At 43.6% G+C, this 18904-nt stretch overlaps 1 protein-coding gene across 5 annotated transcripts in view; it reads right to left on the bottom strand.

Annotated features, from left to right (window-relative positions):
- The window catches only part of NTRK2 (neurotrophic receptor tyrosine kinase 2), a gene marked incomplete at both ends in the record, with an annotated part of 376408 nt that overhangs the window by 170105 nt on the left and 187399 nt on the right, over window positions 1-18904 (bottom strand). The window lies entirely within an intron of this gene.

The following is an 18904-nucleotide window of genomic DNA, read 5'->3' as shown; positions in this document are numbered from 1 at the left end:
GAGAACATGGAGGTTGGAATAAGATAAGAGACAGCAAGAGCTTGTCTTTGAGAAAAATGGCCCAAACCTAGGGTTAAAGGCACTGAGCAGATTTTCCTTCTCACTGTCTCTCTTCTCCCTTAAGTATCGAATCATCAAACAGGGAACTGCGGGGATGAAAACAACACAGTGCATTCAACAAATGCACCATGGCTCTCAACCACAGACATATGGGAAAATAATCAAAGAAAACAGATCTTTTCTGGAGCTAAGACAGACAGTACAAAAAAGGAACGTGAAATCCTCTGGGAGTACTGACACTTGGGTTAGATGGGAATTCAAGAGGAAAAAAGGGGACCACAGTTCTACAACTGACTTGCTGTGTGACGGTGGGCAGCTCCCAGCAGCTCTGCGTCTCTTTATAACACAAAGTTCCATGAGGCACGTGTGGGAAAAAGTGTGCCAAATGTTTGGAGGTCCTCCAGTGAATAATGCCACAATGAAATGCCTATTTATTTCCTGGGCCCGACTGTTCCCTTCTAGGTAATTTCCGCTGGGTTCAAAGTAAACTCTGCACAGTGGGGAAATCCCTGGATAAGAGGCCAATAAAGGGAATGGAGCCCAAATAAGTAGTAACTGTGTTTCTCAGCTCCTTACATCTGTAGTGATTTTTACAGGCAGGATAAAAAGCTACATAAGAGAAGAGCCCATCGAAATGAAAAATACATACGAAAACACTCTGCACACTCAAAAATGCCTCACAAAGTTGTCATGATTACTATCTTTTTCAAGTACATTTAGCCTTTCCTTTCTTAGTATTCTACAACTTCAGCTCTAAGCCAGTTTTTACTTCTGATTGTTATTCCTCTGAATGCTTTCTTCCAGATTTTAAAAGGCAGGCCTCTGGCCTCTATCCAATGCCAAAGAAAGATTCGTTTGCACAGAAGAAAGTGACCTCATTCACTGGGTCCTCAGTGTAGCGAGGCCAGGCTGTGCCTGTGGATTTCTTAGTTACGACTTATCTCTTTCAAAATGGAGTGTATTTTCCTACTGGTCACTTTTTGTTTTTCTATACTTGTTTGATTTACACAGTTTTAATTAAATCGTGGATTGAATATCTGGACTCCTTTTTTCACTTATTTTTTCAAAATCATGTTTCTGTCTTACAGAGAGCCCACTGAAGGGCAAGGCCATAGCACTCCTCACTGGTCACCTGATTCAGATTATTGTCCACCATCCACTATCATAACCACAACTGCAATGAACATCTTTGCATGTCTTAGGTGCTCCCATCCCCACTTTCAGAAATCATTCCCTCAAGATAAATCCCAGAAATGGAATTACTGTGTCAAAAGGGGGAAATATTGTTAAGGTTCTCGATGCACGTTATCTAATTGTTTTCCCACTACATGAGGTATTACTTTCACCAACAGCGTACAAGAGGGTGGAGTGTATTTCCAATGGGAAAGCTAAGGGTGAACCATTTCCGACGTCTATCCTGCCATTAGTAGGTCTCCACCTAACTGAACAGAGACCTGGTAAGTACTACCCTCCCATCTGTGCCACATGACACCACTCACCCCCCACGTGTCCTAGGCTGGTGTTTGACACAGGTGCAGTAGGGAGAACTACAGGTATGAAAAGCATAAGAATAAAGCAGGTAACACTTGTGCAATCATCATAATTCATAAAATGCCTCCCCCACCTCAGACATTTCTCCCTTAGTCCTCAGTCAAACCCTGTAATATATCCCAGTTCCTTAACAAGGGATTGAGACTCAGAGAGGCCGACAGACTTAGCAAAGGCCACAGCCTTTCGACGCCAAATCCAGTTTTTCCATTCTTTCTTAGTTGCCTTTCCAATCCTCCAAAATACTTAGCCAAAATTAGCCAAAGCTGATGTAAATGTTGTAGCGTTTACAACGCTACAATTAGGATTCAATCTTATACATAGAAAAGCACTAGAAGTAGTTATTCATTCCTCATTTATTTATTCAGCAGGCATAGCAGAAGATTCAAATACAAAGAGCTGTATGGCCTGCGCTCAAGGAGTTTACAATCAAGGATCAACTCGTGTGGAAGAACAACCGGGGTGTATGGGAACTCAAACAAGGAGTATCTAGCTGAATCTGGGAAGCAGGTTGCGGGGGGAGCAGGTAAGGGGGGAGAGTTCTCTGGCTTCTGGACAATAGATTAAAATTTGCCAAGAATGGGAAAAAGCAGAGGAGGACATTCTCACTGTAAATAGTCCAGTTCTGGTTAGAGAGGGAAGCATTCATTTGTCAAGGGGCTGATGAAGCTGGAAAGCGGAAAGAAGCTGAAACACATAAGCAAGGGCCAGGTTAAGAGTTTGGAATCTATGGTGAAAATTGCAGGTAGGCCCTAGAAACAAACCAACCAACCAACTTCAGGCCAGGAAGGAACATAATCACAGTTAATTTTAGAAAGTGGTTGCAGGATGGAAACAGGATGATGTAGTGGAAAGACTGAGGGCAAGAGACTGGTTGAAGAGGCTGCTGGAGAAATCAGGGCCTGAGAGAATTGTTACCTGAGCCAGGTAGTGGGGAGGTGGGGCAGGGATGAGGAGGGGATGGCTGTCCGGCCTCTTTAGGGGAATCAAGAGGACTTGGCGATCGATTGCAAGTTGAGGGGAATATCGGAAATGAACAGGGACGTTCTTGGGTTTAGACTACAAGACACATGGTGATGCTGCCCAGTGTCTCCAAGGAACCTGGCAGGAAAACAGGCAAGGGGTTCAACTCACAGCATGCGTGTGGGGCATAATTCCCAAATAAGGTGACTATGTGCAGAAAGCCTCAGAGGGAGGCATCCAGTGTCTGGGGCTCAGGTCTGGAGCTCAGAACCCAGGTCTAGTGTCCCAAGTGGATCTGCTCAAGTTTAAGCGGAGCCCAGAGTCCAACTGAGAACAGAAGCTGGATGCTGCAGCTGGGACACATTTCTTCTTGGACACATAAAAAAACACCCTTTTTTGTAGGTACAAATAAAAGGATATCCAACGAGGCTAACTTTTGACAAACTTATTCCTAAATTGCTAAAATACTTCTAAGTTCTTTTTAACAGTCACACAATTATTACATAAGAGAGACTATAATCTTCTTGACCATACGCCAGAGTTCTTGGAAAATTTAACAAATTAGGCAGAGCACCATCACATTGATACGTCTCCCTTCCAAGAACTGTCCTTTGTTCGACTTTTTCTTGATGAATTTAAGCAGTAGTCTTAAAACCGTGGTACTAAATTTCACCCACAAAAATTTCCCATAAGGCCAAAAAGAAACAATTTCTCAATTTCCTGTGATGTTTCACCCATTGGGAGCAGAGTCCTGCCAAAGATTCATTTATTTTCTACTTAATAAGAGACACTTTATTCACTGCAACATAAAGGGCTCCTTCAAAAGCAAATGTAATTGCAGCGAGCTTAAAGGAACTCCTTCTTTTGGAATCTAGACCAACAAAGAGTCTAAATTATGAAATTAACCAATTAAATCCATCTCTTCATGAAGAAAGTTCAATCTTCCCTATCCAGAGAAGAGGAATGTAGAAAAGAAAATAGCGTATTAACACATTAACAGCTCTAAAATGGGACTCTAAATAAAATAAATAGCAATAAAGATTCCTTTTCAAATGTCTCTCAGAGGAAATCACTAAAATTTAGGGGGTTGAAAAGGAATATTTATGATGCAAAGGAGAGAATCAGAGGAAAGAGCGAGAAACAGGCAACATGGAAGAAATTTAATCTTCCCTGTGGTGCTGAATGGAACAAACACTAAATGTGATTTTTAGAAGGGCTCTGATCTCAAGAGAATGCCATTTCTGGATTTTTTTTGTAAGTTTCAGAAAAAAATTGATTTTGTATATTAGAAGGAAAAGCAGCTCTTCTAACTCTGGAGGAACTAAAATTTGCTGTGTTCTCAATTGAAATTTCTTTATATATATATATATATATATATATATATATATATATTTTAATTATTGAAATTTCTTTATATTTTAAGGCAAAACTCATCACCCTCTGCCCCCAAGAAAAGCATCTCTAATGATGGAAGCTAATGGGAGAATATGATTCACTGACAGAAATGCACTTCACTTCCAACTTCTTCTTCCTCTCCTTCGGAGAGTGGGCCACACCCACTCCCCGAAGGACACATAAGAGAGGAGCTATGGGCTCCTTGCTTCAGGGAAAGTGTTGAGCCCAGAGTAGACTCCATAAGTGCTTGGGTGAGCAGCCGACTGCCTGTTACCTCACACAAAGTAGGATGACTGGTCATTGCAGTGGAAAGGAAATGAATGCAAAGGACAGCTTTGTGGACAATACAATCATCTCTCTTTCCAACTGACACATAATCGGAGTGAGTAATAGTTTGCTTCAAATTAATTCCAGTTCCTCAGGGCACAGAATAGTGTCGTTTGGGGCCAAGTTTCCACTTCAATTTAAACTTAATCTTTTACTTAAGGACACAACCTTTATATATAAGTCCCATCTCCACAGACCAAGAAGAGGGCTCACTTTGAGTTAAACTAGTTCCCGAAATCACAGTTCAAAAGGGTCCTGGGGGCTTCCCTGGTGGCGCAGTGGTTGAGGGTCTGCCTGCCGATGCAGGGGACGCAGGTTCGTGCCCCGGTCCGGGAAGATCCCACATGCCGCGGAGCGGCTGGGCGCGTGAGCCATGGCCGCTGAGACTGCGCGTCCGGAGCCTGTGCTCCGCAATGGGAGAGGCCACAACAATGAGAGGCCCGCGTACCGCAAAAAAAAAAAAAAAAAAAAAAGGGTCCCTGGATTTCTCCTGACCAGACTTCATTGGTTCCATCCTTTCCCTTCCCTCGAACTTCCAATGTGAGTTATGTCCACTGTTCTTAAGAAAAGGAACACTGAAGACCTCCAATGTGACAAATTTAAAGAAAAATATGTGTTTTGTGGCTGAAACTGCTAGCTGCTCTCTCAAGTCTGTATTTCCCTCTTTTTCCCTGGGCCCACGGCTAGACTACATTTTCCAGCCCTTCCTGCGGTTAGTCGTGGCCATATCATTAAATTCCAGCCAATGGAAGGTGTGCAGAGCACTGAGCACCACTTCTGGGCTGGATGACTTATAAATGTATGCTACCCCACGCTCTTTCCCCTTCTACTTGTCCAGAAGGAAGACTGAAGACAATGATTACGGTAAACTTGGAAGTTATGACTTGAAGATAGCAAAGAAATTCTCTGCTCATTCTCCCAGTATTGTTTGGTGAATGCAGACAGTGTAGAAACCGAGTTCTTCTACCTGAGGTCCAATGAAGCTGAGCTATGTATCCTCCAACTTTCATCCATATGCAAGAAATAAACTATTGTGTTTGAACCATTTTCCACTTCAGGACTTTTTTACTATGGTAGAGAGCCTATCCTAACCGGTACAAAGGGGAAGATATACACATGTACACATAGAAATTAACTGACTCCATAACCTCTAAATCCCCCATCACAAATTCATAATTGTGTTCCATGTATATCTATATTTTTAAATCCACAGTGTGAAAATCCACAGATTTCATTAGATTTTCCAAAGCTACTTCATTGCAAAATGCTAAGAACCCCTGAAATACATACAAATGGTTTCAGAGACACAGATATCAATGCATAGGTACTCTGCATTTCAATTCTATTTGATTATATTCCCTATCAACACTTGGACCTGGGTGCTGATAACCATCTATCATCGCTCACCTAAACTTCTATAGCAACCTTCTCATTCATCTCCCGCTCTGTTCTTGCCTCCCCGGAATCTCTCCTCTGCAGAGCTGCTGGGATAATTATTTTCAGGTATCAGTCAGATTATTGCATTCCCCTGCTTAACATCATTTAAAGGTTTCTCCTTGCATCTAGAATTAACTCCTGATGATGACTAGAGTCCCGTACGACGTGGCCTCCCCCAGCCTCCCCCGCCCCCCCATCTCCTGTGAAACGACCACAGCGGTCTCTTTCCTGTTCCTGCTCGCTCTGCACGTTTCCTTGCCCCCTTCCAGAATCCTCTGTTTGGGCTCTTCTCATGCCTAACCACCACCTCTCATCCTTCGGGTTTCAGGGCAACTATCACACCCCAGAGGAGCCCCGACCTCACCACTAACCCGAGCCTCTCTCAGCCCCTCTCACTAACTATCATCTCCTCCTTCTCAGTATGTACCAAGAAAGGACCTGACTCACTTCAGGTATTATTTCTTGTCTGTATCCTTTACTAGGACTGGAGCTTCACAAAGTCCGTGACTGTCTTAGAAGAGGCTCAGCCCCCGCACCCCCACTGGAAACAGACTCTGACACAAGGATTCAAGTGAAGGCAGTTTAGTAGGAAGGGATCCAGGAAAACTAGAGGGGGAGTGAGCCGGTGACACAGGAAGTGAGGGAAGCCTGCAGTGGATGCGTTATCCAGCGGGTTACACTGTGGACAACTAGAGTTCAAATCCCTGGGGTGCCTGGGGAGAGGGTGTAGAATGCATCTCAGAGTTTTCCCATCCAAAACATGAGGAAGTTGGGTCATTTACCTTCCAACTACCATCTGTCATTCTGCTAAGAGAGAGCACTGGGGTAGATTCCCGGGTGTTTGCAGCAGGACACTGGGGGCCAGCACGGAGGCCAGCATGGGGATGGTGGGACTTGGGAGGACCTGGTGGGGCATCAACAGGATTTTCTACAGGGATCTTGTCTGTGTAGCTCACCACCACCTTCAGTGCCTAGTACAGACCCTCAATAAATACTTGTTGAATGAATGCATGAGAACAACCATTTTTAAAAGCATAACAATAGGAAGTACAGCAAGTGTAATGAAAATACCAACATGCAAATTATACACTCAACGTAAAAACCACAATATTTTGCAAGCATATTTGCTGCCCTCTTGAATCATTTATGGCCCTCCCATGGAATCTCATGGTAGACAGTATTTAAAAGTGAGCAATACCCAGAACCCAGCATTCTGGGCAGGAATGTGGAATAAAGATGCTGGATCAGATGTCAGGCGCGGGGTCTCTCTAGATGCTGTAAGAAATGAACTGCATGACCTTGGGTGAGTCACTTCCCTCCCTCATAGGCTCTGCTTCCTACTCCATGAAGACAGAGGTTGAGAAGTGGCATCAAAGGCCCGTTTGAGCCCTAGCAGTCTATAGTACTAACCATCAGGCACATATGACTGGGAGTAAATTGCCACATGGCCTTATATAGCTTTCCTGAGCATGGGTATTTTGGGAATGTGAGATCATGTGCAATTTAAAGAAAAGCACTCAGTCAACTGGCCTAGATTTCCTCCTACTCAGATGCTTTGGGGTCACTATTTCCTCATCTTGTGAGAAGGGCCTGTGCTCTGCAAAAGCAATTTTTGAAAAACAGTACTTATTGATTACTTGCTAGATGCTAGGACACTTACTAGAGATTAGATATTGCTTTAATCAGGGAAAACTGGTCAGCTTCTATTGCAGCATTAAAAAAATAAAATCAGACTCAAATGATTTTTAAATGCTACAAAGTTCAGAAGCCTCAAGTGGGAGTAGATGAAATAGACTTGCTCGGAATGTGGAAAACTGTCCCCTTCCCATATTTCAAACATTTAATTTTGAGCACAAAATGTTGCCAACTACTTCCCTCTTTCATTTGAACGTGTGGAATATTTCAAAGAAAATTCATTTGGTCTACATCTTAGTCATTCACAGTTAAACATTACAAAGTGTTGGATTTTTTTAAATCTATTGTAAATTCTGAAGGCTTTTTCTTTAACAAAGGAGGTCACACGATCTTCTCTGAGTGGGTAAAAAATGGAACCTGGGACTCCTAATGGTTCGTTTTAAACTTGGAACTTTGAGAAAGGTAGAGGCAGCCTCTGTTTACTAGTAATAGTTGAAAGAGATGAAAGAGGCATATCAAAGCTTTGTCTCTGAGGTACCACCCCAGTGAGAGCTCAAAACACTCTATAAACAATTTTTTTCAGCTGTCACAAGCTCCCTGCAGGGAAGACAGGCGATGTCTGGTTGTACACACACAAAATTTCCCTAATACTGTCTTCACATTGAGGGAATGACTGCCTGAGACTCATCCCCAAACCCCCATCCCTCTGCAAAGCAACACTGGTAAGCACTCAGAGCAAGTCTTTTGGGAGGGAAACTGGCTGATACTCATCATCTGAGAAGTGATATTAGTGGCCCTCAAAGAGAGTAACAAACCCAGAGAGGCTGGCAAACACTTTATGTCAAATTCCCCTGAGCTTTCATTTCCATGGAAAACCTAAACAATGACTCAGAGACCTGAACTGACTTGTTCAGACCTGTCTCTTGTGCCCAGTCACCGAGTGAGGTCAAAATGTGCTCTCTGCTCTTCCTTGCGCAAGGACTGTCGCCACATGACATGCATTTGAAAATGCTTTTGTAATTGCTGCTATAAAGTCATAGTTATATTCATATTTATGCATATATATATATATATAACATGCAAATTCTTTTTTCAGTTCCTCTAAACCAACATTTGCTGCAGCTAATGCAAAGCACCATGTAGGAATTTTTTTCTGTGGTTCTGTTATGGAATTTTGGAAAGAGTAGGAGGATGGCAGCATTTCTAGCCATCTCACTTTAAAATATTTTCAGTTGTATCCAAATTCTTCTCTCCAATCTTGGAAAGACCTGCTTCATGCACCTTTGTCTTTCTTTTTTTTTTTTTTTTTTTTTTTTTTTTTTTTTTGCAGCACGCGGGCCTCTCACTGCTGTGGCCTCTCCCATTGCAGAGCACAGGCTCTGGACGCGCAGGCCCAGTGGCCATGGCTCACGGGCCCAGCCACTCCGCGGCATGTGGGATCTTCCCGGACCGGGGCACGAACCCGTGTCCCCTGCATCGGCAAGCGGACTCTCAGCCACTGCGCCACCAGGGAAGCCCGCACCTTTGTCTTTCTTTCCAGTGACCCATTGTCAACCTTCCCCTCCCACCACCCCCGAACAACACTCTTAAATCCAGCCAAGGTCAGGAAATGTGTGAGGCTGACACAATAGCTAAGATGTTCATTTAATTTTATTACTTTGTGCTCTTCTATTAGGAAGCTCCCATAATGGAATAGAACATAATAGGATTATATACACTTATAAAGCTGGGTGCTGAACACAAATAGTTGAATAAAATGACCATAAACAGAACAAAATGAAAACTCATTGTCGAAAATGCAGCACCAGTCATATGAATTAACTATCGGCCACCCACTTCCTGCTTAATATCACTGGAGGTGGTTTACACACTGTCAGTGGAGGAAACCCAAATCCATAAGATGAAACCGCATTTCCTTCCTTCATGTTTTCCCACTAAATGCCCAATGTGCTCTTTAAGATCCACTGCCTTTCTGGAAACAAATCAAAATTGACTGGCTAGGTCAGTGGTCTTGAATGGGGATGACTTTTGCCTCCCAGGGGGAGTTTGGCAACGTCTGGAGATATTTGGGGTTGTCACCATGGGAGGGGTGAGGTGGAGAGGCTGTGCTCCTAGCATGTGATGGGTAAAGGCCAGAGATGCTGATAAACAGCCACCAATACACAGGCCAGTCCCCACACAACGAAGAACTTAAGTCCCGAAACACTAATCGTGCCGACACTAAGAAACACTGGCCTAAGCCGTAGCCCGGTAGAGGTGGAATGTATCCCCAGATCTTGTAGCTCTGTTAAAAAGAAATCCTAGCCTGTCTAAGCTCACTGCTACTACAGGAGTTTAGTCTTCTCTCCTGTTATTCCAGTGTTCTTATCACTGGTGCCTCTCTCTCAGTTTCCCATATTTTGCAAGAAACGTCTATGATATTGTCATTTCTGCTGCTTCCAAACACCAAAAAGTGCTGCTCTGATCCAGAACAGATAGGCAATGCAGTATGAAGGGATGGGAATTGCATGTGGACCCCAAGTCTTGGGTTCGAGTCTTGGGTCCTCCACTTCCTGACAGACACCCCACAGTGACTTGGTCTCTCTAAGAGTCCTTCCTCAGAGCAATAAGTACCACCCTGCCCACCTGAAGGGGCTGTTTTAGGATCAACGGACCGATGTGTCTGTGACACCTCCATAAACTCTGGTATTATATAAACATAAGAGTAAGGAAAATGTTCAATGGCATTCAAAACCTTGACTCGGCCCCAGCTTTATCACTTATGACTTGCCTTAAAATACCCCAGCTTTGGGCTTCCCTGGTGGCACAGTGGTTGGGAGTCCGCCTGCTGATGCAGGGGACATGGGTTCGTGCCCCAGTCCAGGAGGATCCCGCATGCCGTGGAGTGGCTGGGCCCGTGGGCCATGGCCGCTGGGCCTGCGCGTCCAGAGCCTGTGCTCCGCGACGAGAGAGGCCACAACGGTGGAAGGTCCACGTACCGCAAAAAAAAAAACAAACAAAAAAAACCCAGCTTTCAGTTAAACTGTTAGTTTGCATTCCTTAAATGAGCATGCCTTATTTTCCTATTTCTTCATTAATTCATTGAAAAACTATCCTTTGACCACCTGATAGATACAAGACACAAGACAGTGCTGGGAATGTAATAAAGAATAAAGTAATCACAGTCCCTGCACATGTGGAGCTTCCAAATATTGTTTCTTTGCACGAGCTGATTTTTCCTACTGAAATATAACCTTCAATCTCAATTTTTTTTATCATTAAATCCCCTTTATTCAACAAAATCCACCTTAAAATTCACTTCATGAGCATTTCTCCATTCCCCAAATCGGAAATACCCCCATTGACATTTAGGTGGTTTGTCTCACAATAAATACCACATTCTCTTCTGTATTCATATTTATATAGTCTTACTGCTCCTATTAGATTTTAAGCACTCTGAGTTAAACAGAAATCTTCTCATTCACCCTCTTCCATAAGCTTCCTAACAGTTACAACAGTGTCAAGCAGGATACTTTGCATGTGGTAGCTACTTAGCAAATACTTCAATTGCTGATTGGGTCCAAGTAGAATGATTTGAAAACAGGGCACGAGATGCCCACAGAAATAGTAGGGACTGAGCTGGAAAGCGAGAGATAGACAACAGTAGGGGCCTTCATTATGCCGACTATTGTTTTCTGTATTTCCAAGGCACACTGTTCTTTGCCCGCCATAGCTCATCTCACTCTGAATTTTAATTATCTACTTAGTTGTTGTAACCTCTCCCCACTGGAAGGTCTCTACGAGTAACAAAAATATTTCTATCTTGTCTCCCCATTGTACTTCTAGCATTGAGCACAGTGCCTGGTACATTTTAGGTGCTCAGTAAAGATGTATTGAATGAATAGGTGAACAAATTCCAACTTTTTTTTTTTTTTTTTTTTGCGGTACGCGGGCCTCTCACTGTTGTGGCCTCTCCCATTGCGGAGCACAGGCTCCGGACGTGCAGGCTCAGCGGCCATGGCTCACGGGCCCAGCCCCTCCGCGGCATGTGGGATCCTCCTGGACCGGGGCACGAGCCCGTGTCCCCTGCATCAGCAGGCGGACTCTCAACCACTGCGCCACCAGGGAAGCCCCATAAATTCCAACTTTTCACCTTTGAATTTTTCGATCACGAGCCCAACTTGGTGTGACATGGGATCCCGATTGTGTTAGACACCACACTGCCCCCTCTCCTTCCTGGCCCAGCAGAGGACTGGAAACCACCCTCCACCACTACCATCACCAATCCACATTGCTTGCATTTGCCAGTGAAAAAGGAGCAGAAATGACATGTGTTACTCCTGGGCAGAAGACTTAATAGTTAGTAGTAGGTTTTCCACTTTCTCTTCATCCTATCATCGTGAACCATGAAGTCTCATGTTTGGACAAACTGTGTTGTACATGGAGCAGGAGGAGAAATAATCTTCTCTGTCTTAAGGGTTATTTGTTTCTGCAACGTAACCTAGCCTATTCTGACTGATACAATAGTGAAGTTCCAAGTGAACCTTACTAAAAGGTAATCTTATCTATAAAAATACCAGACTTTTATTTTATAAAAAGACTGACATGTACGGTTAAGAGAATATATGCTCAAAAAAAGAGAATATATGCTCACATATGTACTCTCTAAAGCATATGCAGATGTGTGTATAAATACATAATGTATAAATATTCATGATAAAGTAATACAAAAAGTTTTTAAAAGCTCGTTGTAACTCACATTAAGAAATCAGAGTTGTAACCCTGCAAGCAATTCCTTCATTGGCCTTCCTGCAAGGCCATGCCTTCTTTGCAAAGATACTGTTCCTGTTTATCACGTTTTCAGAGCTCGTCTTGGGGAATTATCTTTAATTAATGTAGCAGAGTCTTCAAACTATGGAAATCTTCATTATTTGAGAGGAAATTTGAGAGGAAATTTTAACATCCAAAGATCATTTGCAGCCAGATCTGATAGAACGTGTGGGCGATTAAGCTGGACCACATCACTATTATTCAAAATGTCAGGGGGTCTGATTCTGTAGTCTCAAGTCTCCACCTTTACTGTGGAGCTCATAACTTTTCACTAAAGGCACTTCTGAAAGATGAGTTCCAAAAAGGCACAAGGTCTCTTTTCTGGTGATTCTCAAACTTTTTCATAGTCCTAGAATCATAACTAAATGTCAGTCTCCAGGAACTTCCTCGGTCCCTTAATTCATGGCCGTTAAGTAGATGCAATCTGATTGAATGCATGGCTGGGTGTTCCTCACAGCATCCACTAGAAGCTACCTAAGCACATTTACTCTCAGACTATAAGATCATAAAAACAATTGACTCCTGGTGGATAAAAGCCCACCTAAAACAGGATTAATTAGAGATGCACGGCTGGGGGTTATCATTGTTGCTTGTGTTCCACACTGAATTTTATTTCCCCAAAATTCATATGCTGAAGACCTAGTTCCCAATATAGCTGTATTTGGGTCTTTAAGGAGGTAATGAAGGTTAAATGAGGCCATAAGGGTGGGGGTTTAATCTCACAGGACTGGTGTCCTCTCTTTCTTTCTCCACGAGCCACAGAGAAAAGACCATGGGAGGACACAGTGAGAAGGTGGCTGTCTGCAAGCCAGGAAGAGGGCCCTCACCAGGAACCTTACCGGCTGCACCTGATCTTAGACTTCTAGGCTCCAGAATTGTGAGAAAGTTGTTGTTAAGCCACCCAATCAGTGATATTGTGTTACAGTATCCTGAGCAGAATATTCTAGTTTGTTTATTTGTTTATTTAGTTTATTTGTTGTTGTCATCACTGTTTGGATTGCCACCCTGTAACCACTTCCTCCTGCTCATTGATCATGATTTTCATTTGGTTATCCACCTACCCCCAGACAGCCAATGTGATTCAAGATGGAACCAATGGCTTAGGCATAAAAATTCAGCATAATTCCATTCCCTGCCCACAGCGTGGCTTAAGAATCGGCATGTGACTAAAGTTAGTCTGATCAAAACCAAGCCTGGGATGTGTGTACAAAGGTTGACGTAAGTTATGTTTTCTTTCCTGCTGGATGGACATCTGGGAGGATTAGCACCAGGACCGAATGGAACTCATCTTTGCTGCAACCATGAGAGAAAAGTTTGTCTCCAAGTCAAGCCAATCCAACAGAAGAGAGCCAAAGTGTTTGGGCCTTGGATCAAGCCATATCCAGAGCTTGGTATTGACTCCTGGATGGTATATTTATTGTTCGAGACATTTGCAACTCTAAGATGCCAAACTAATACAGGGATGGGGCAAAAGAGTAGTCCAATTGTCAGTAAGTCACTCCTGTGTCCCCAGAGGCTGGAGTAAATGGGTACCATATTCTAGAGTCCTTCCATGCCCCCAAGTTTTATTACCACTAATGTTGAGCTGGCCTGTTATGGAGATGTAAATGTCCTGCTCTTCAAAGGCATGCTTGACAGGATGAAACGCTTTGGGATTTCAATGACTTTGACTCCTCAGGAGATGGGGGGACAGCCTATTTTAGCGATTTCCATGGGAATGAATAGACATGTACTTCAGCTATTCAAATATTTAACTAGCTCTTTTGTTGTTGTTTTGAATTCCAGCGAGCTGCAGCTGCCTATTTGTGTCTGTTGTGCCTTTAAGGGGCTTGCTGATTCAGTGGGATCCCTTGAATGCATTAATTAGCCTTCTCTCATTTTCCCAGCCCATGCTTAGGAAGAAATGAGCAACTGCAGCTCCAATTGTGGAACCATGTGAGTCTTGAGGGTACCAGATAAATGGAGACTCAGAATTGCCTGCTTTTTGATGGGCATTTTTATGCTGGCAGCAGCCTGCATGACGAATTTATTGGCGATCACTATTGGCAGGTGAATGAAACACAGGCCCTGGATTAAAGTGTAACAGGGGAGATGGGGCATTAATCAGCCCAGGTACATGAGTCAGAAAGAGGTAAAGATGCAGAGAAAATAAAATGTCATGGAAGGCTGGAAAATGATTTATCATTTTTAATATACATGATCTAAACCCACTCTTTATCACTGCTTGTAGGCCTCCATGTTGGTGAGGACGTGTGCAATAAAATACTCCTTTTCTAAAGCACTGAAGTGAAACATGCTGGTGAGGAAAATAAAGAAGCACGAAGAGCGAACTGCCTATAAAAGAAAAAACTGTTTGGCTTAAAATTAAATTTACACTCTTTTCTTTTAAAATGATTTATAGATACAGCTTTTGCTTGGAAAAACTGCATTCTATTGATCAGATGGAGAGGAAGATGAGAGGTCTGTCTGTGAGGGTCCATTTCTCAGATCGTTTTTAAAATTATTAAAATATGAGACAATGTACTTTCCAAGAGTAAGTGTCCACGGTAGGCTTAACTGTTAAGCCAGCTGCTTAAATTGCCATTAACACTGAATCCTTGAGCTTGGAAGCTTGGTTCTACACAATTAAGCATTCTCAAATATGGAAGTTAGCAAGAGGAAAGTCTAGCAGCTAGGTTGAAAATTATATGGAAGTCTTCCTTGGGTTTTTTCAACCCAGGAAATTGTAAAAACCTTTTTCAGGAAGGTTCCCCTTTCTGTCATGGGCAGAAACAAATAACAGCACATCCCTCAGCATTCTGTAACACTTTATAGCTTCTAACAGTAACTGTCTTAGTTCCCCTTCAGAAATGTCAGGTGTTTCTAGCAAACAGGCAAAGACCAAAGACCTAGGACATGTACATGTTACCCAGAACCATCAGGAAATGTAATAAGAGAAGAATATCAGGGGGTCCATTGTCTGCTTCTTCATTTTACCTCCTTTATGAAAGTTCTCTGACATTCTATGACAGGCTACACATATAAACATAGAGCCTATTGCTCTTCTTCCAAATAGTGGACCATCTATGGCCAGACTAACGCTAGCTGAAAAGGCAATGGCTGCTGCTCTGGTCCAGGCCTCTCCAGCTTTCATGACAGCTGCTACCTTGGCCTATTGCAGCCTCCTGCCTTTCTTTTGCCCTCCTTAGGTACATCCTCCATGCTACAGCTGGACAGAACTTGCTAAAATGTGCAGATCCTCTTCTTTTCGTCAACACAATTGAGGGCTCCACGTCACTGCCTTACAACCCAAAGTCCTAATCTGGGTCTTGGCTTCAAGTTCCTTTCCGGGCTTCTCTCTTCCAGTCCCTTTCTCTCATCTTAAGGCCTAGCAACTGATGTAGCGATTGGTAGCTCTATGCTTAAATTGTGCTGTGTCCTGTCTGTGTCTTTGCTCTATGTCTTTGCTAACTCCAGTCCTTTCCCTAGTTTTTTCCTATGCATCCTTTACTACTCGAGGTTCACCTCCTTCAGGATGCCTTCCTGACCACTTCAGACTGGGCTAAACGTGTCTCTTCTCTGCTCACATGATACCCTTTGCAGATCTTGATTAAAACCATGCATTATAACAATCTTTTCACATATCTAACCAAGTCCTCAACTAGATTATACAGCTTTGAGAAGCCTCTAGTCTTTCAAGGGTCTATTGATACACAGTGCATGGCGTACAGCTCCCCCTGCCCCACAACAGACACACACAGGGCTGATGCATTGCACACCCCCTCACTGGTACCCCTGGAGTTGTTCAACTCAGGGCAGGGCCAGGCTGCATGTGGTCCTCAGTAGAGGTCCACACCTTTGAGCTCTAGCTCTCAGCCTTCAAAAACCACTGTGGAAAATGAAACCATCCCTGGCAATGAGAACACATCAAACCAGCATAGCCATGAAGACCAAGCACTGTTTGACTGAGGTGCTGGCCAACCTGTCAGTAGGGCCCTGAGGAATGAAGGACAGTGGGCAGCCACCTTACATGAAGGAAAGTGAAAAACAACTATGTACAATAGCCAAGACAAGGAAACATCCCAAATGCCCATCAACAGATGACTGGCTTAAGAAGATGTATATATACAATGGAATATTACTCAGCCATAAAAAAGAATGAAATAATACCATTTGCAGCAACATGGATAGACCTAGAGATTATCGTACTAAGTGAAGTAAGTCAGACAGAGAAAGACAAATATTATATGATATCACTTATATGTGAAATCTAAAAAATAATGCAAATGAATCTATATACAAAACAGAAACAGACTTGCAGACACAGAAAACAAACTTATGTTTACCAAAGGGGAAAGGGGAGAGGGATAAATTAGGAGCATGGGATTAACAAACTACTACACATAAAATAGAGAAGCAACAAGGATTTACTGTATAACACAGGGAACAATATTCGATATCTTGTAATAACCTATAATGGAAAATAATCTGAAAAAATATATATATATGTATAACTGAATCACTTTGCTGTACACCTGAAACTAGCACAATATTTAAATCAACTATACTTCAATATAAATAAGAAAATCCTGGAGCTTTGGAGACTTCCTGGGGGCTGGCAGAATCCTGTACTGGGAAAGGAGGCTCTGAGGAGGGGGTGAGGGCTCCAGGAATCAAGGTTTATCTGCTTCACAAGCCTTTCTGAACATCTTCAGGTATAAGAACTGCTCAGTTATTGTAGACCCAGGGAATCAACCCATCAACTGAAAGTGTGATTATGGGAAGGACTAGCATTTACTGAGTTCTTCCTAGGTACTAGGCGTCTTATTATTGGATCCGCACCATTGCACCATCAAGTAGGTATTATTATCCCCATTCCTAAGATGCAGAGGAATTCAGTAATCTTTGGATCATACAGATGGGAAATGGAGCAGAGGAAATGTACAGTCAAGAATTAGTCAGGGACTTCCCTGGTGGCACAGTGGTTAAGAATCCGCCTGCCAATGCAGGGGACATGGGTCCGAGCCCTGGTCCAGGAAGATCCCACATGCCATGGAACAACTAAGCCCGTGTGCCACAACTACTGACCCTGCGCTCTAGAGCCCTCAAGCCACAACTACGGAAGCCTGTGTGCCTAGAGCCCGTGCTGTGCAACAAGAGAAGCTACCGCGATGAGAAGACAGCGCAACATAAGGAAGAGTGGCCCCCTCTCGCCACAACTAGAGAAAGCCTGCGCACAGCAATGAAGACCCAGTGCAGCCATAAATAAATAAATAAATAAACATTAAAAAAAATAATTAGTCAGAAAGGCTGGGTCACAGTGATAATTTGTGGGGTCATCTAAGTATGTACCCTCTCTCATACTTCTCCGCACACAAACACTCATGGTCTTTCGTAAACTTCTGGAAAACTGGGTGTTCACAGTCTAAGGTCTCCTAAGGCCTTCAAGTTGGCTCTAGTAGTGGGTCTAGAACTTGTAGGTCCAGCTGTTTTCCCAGATGTTCAACAGATGTTCAACTAGCTCTCCCCAAATTTAACCTAAAGAGTGGAGGATTCTCATCAGTGCTGCCAGACTGTGGACAAAGTGAGGTTCCAATTCTCATACAGAGGAAAACTCCAATCCTTCGCTGAAATCAGGGGCCCAGGGAGAGGGCAGGTTCCCACAGGCATGCAGGTCACTTCCTGACACACAGTGTGACAAGCGAAGCAGCACTGAGTGGATGACAAGGAGAGGACGAGTTGGAGACCTAGCCCCGGGAGCTCAGTCAGATACCAGCAGTCCTGGAGTGGAGGGAAAGTCCAGACGCAAATCGACAACTTTGGCCAAGGGTCTTCCTTTGAGCTCAGAGCTGATTTTATTAATTCATCCAGGATGAGGATGGCATTCACACACAGTGCCTGAAAAATAGTGCTTACCCTCAGAGAATGTAAACATATGTTTATGAAGATAACCCTGGCAGTCATGGGAAAAGCGATTTACAAGAGGGCAAGACCTGAATCAGGAGGGTGATGGGCTACGAGGTCACTGCTGTTAATCAAAGAAGCCCAGGACCTCTTCACATGGAACAGAACTCCATCCCCAAGTATGTCAACACCCAGACTAAGATTACTTAGTCCCTTACTGTGCTTAAGAGCTGCAGTGGCATGCAAGGGTGGATGGAAATGGAAACAGGAGGAGAGGTGGGATTCCAAAGTCACCCACATTGGCTGGGTCATCAAATTTGGGGGAAAAGGATTAATAATTCTGCCTGTTGCTTTAATGTTTTGTTTATAAGATGCAACATATCTGAATGTGTAGCATGTCTGCTAGTGATTAGTGCCCCAGAGACAAGTAAGGGAGGGAAGAGGGACAGCGACCATCAAGCAGGAATAAGTACCGCAATTTGATAAATGGTTAGGGAAGGCCTCCCAGGGGTGATATCTGAGCAAAGATCTGAAGGAGATAAGGAGAGCATTCCAGAAAGAGGAAACCACAGATACAAAGTCGTGGGGAAAGAGTGTGCCCAGGGCGGGCTCTGAAGAGCAAGAAGATTTGGGAGGCCAGGTAGTATAGGAGGGAGATCAGGGAAGAGAGAGACGGAGACAGAGACAGAGTGGGCATCAGTGTTTGTGGTCTGGGGAGATTGAAGGCTGTTGACTGTTGGCCCATGGCAGAGAGTGAGCTGGAAAAGGGATCGGGGATGGGGGTTCTTGAGATTACGGAGAGGCTGGTAATGACAAGGTCAAGAAAATGTCCCCAGGAGGGCAGGAC

This window comes from Leucopleurus acutus, assembly GCF_964270905.1.
Source record: "Leucopleurus acutus genome assembly, chromosome: 7".
Taxonomy (NCBI): domain Eukaryota; kingdom Metazoa; phylum Chordata; class Mammalia; order Artiodactyla; family Delphinidae; genus Leucopleurus; species Leucopleurus acutus.
The sequence above is the reverse complement of the archived record's forward strand: the minus strand, read 5'-3'. Positions and strand labels throughout refer to the sequence as shown.